This window comes from Ovis aries, chromosome 10, assembly GCF_016772045.2.
Source record: "Ovis aries strain OAR_USU_Benz2616 breed Rambouillet chromosome 10, ARS-UI_Ramb_v3.0, whole genome shotgun sequence".
Lineage (NCBI taxonomy): Eukaryota > Metazoa > Chordata > Mammalia > Artiodactyla > Bovidae > Ovis > Ovis aries.
Window position 1 is genome coordinate 24,047,907 of NC_056063.1, and position 1,347 is coordinate 24,049,253.

A 1,347-nucleotide genomic window follows, 5' to 3' on the forward strand; every position below is an offset into this window, starting at 1 on the left:
TTTGCCGGCCAACACAGGAGATGTGGGTTCAGTCCTTGGGTTGGGAAGATTCCCTGGAGGAGGAAATGACAACCTAGTCCAGTATTCTTGCCCAGAGAATCCCATGGACAGAGGAGCCTGGCTGACTACAGTCCATGGGGTCACAGAGTCAGACACGATTTAGCAACTAAACAACAACAAATCCTTATAATAAGCTCCATCAATCTGCTTCCCTGGTTACATTACCCCTAATGGTTTCCCAAGGTTATTGTCCAACCAAGATAGATTTCCTGAATCAGGACAAGGATAATTATTTGACTACAAAATTATTGATTCTGCTCATATGTTCTTGCTGCTGTGACCAAAACTGATAAAACTATGATCAAATTTCCTTAGAAATTGATAGAAACCTAAGGTTATTCTTCTACTTTCTCTCCAGATGTTATACTTTAGACAGCTACCCCTTCCCTTTTCCTTGGCAATATCCTTGACATGTATCACAGATGTACGTGGTTGGACTTGAAGTCTAAAGTAGGTACATGAACATTTTCATCTGAGACAGTATAACTATGTTAAACTGAAACTTACTTTATTCTCTAGCTTCTGATTTGGTCTGATTTTATTTTGCATGACTTGTTACCAAGGCTTAATTTTCATTAGTTTCTATTCATTTCCTTTTCAAATTTTATAATAGTACTTCAGCAGACTCTGTGGTGAAATTCATTTTGTTTGGTTTTATGTTTTTAACAAGATAAATGTTTTTAAATGCTTTTGTTGATGATAAAGTCAAATGAGTCATGAAAACCACTTAGTGGTAGTTATTTACAGGCTACAAAAGTTACAACATTTTTAAAAAGTATGTTTTCCTTTTCTTCTTAGGTATAAACCACTAAAAAGAAATAAACAACGTTTTGGACCCTGTGTCTAGCTTAGAAAATATATTCATTAAGAAAAAAGTAAAGATTTTGATGACAAACTTTTCTCTGAACTTTGAGATTTTTTTCTACATAAATAGCAACGAAATAACCACTTGAAATGTGCCAAAGTAAGAAAACTGATTTTTAAAAGAAAATATAACTGTTTCTGAATAAAACCCTAAATCTGGATAGACTTAAGGGTATACCCTTGTTGAAAGAGTCATCTTTTTTGCCTCTCTTGAATCCTCAATGCAGTATTGAATCATGATAAAGTAATTCCTCTCTCTGGTTGGTCTTATATCTAATCATAGGCCCACTCCTGAACCCCCTTCACAGTGCAGTGGGTCCCCTGCTTAGATGCTGTATTGCGTGGAATTCTATTCCCATGTATCAGGCACTCAATAAGACTCTGGATAGTAATGCTTGCTGTCTATGGTCATACCTGTCAGAG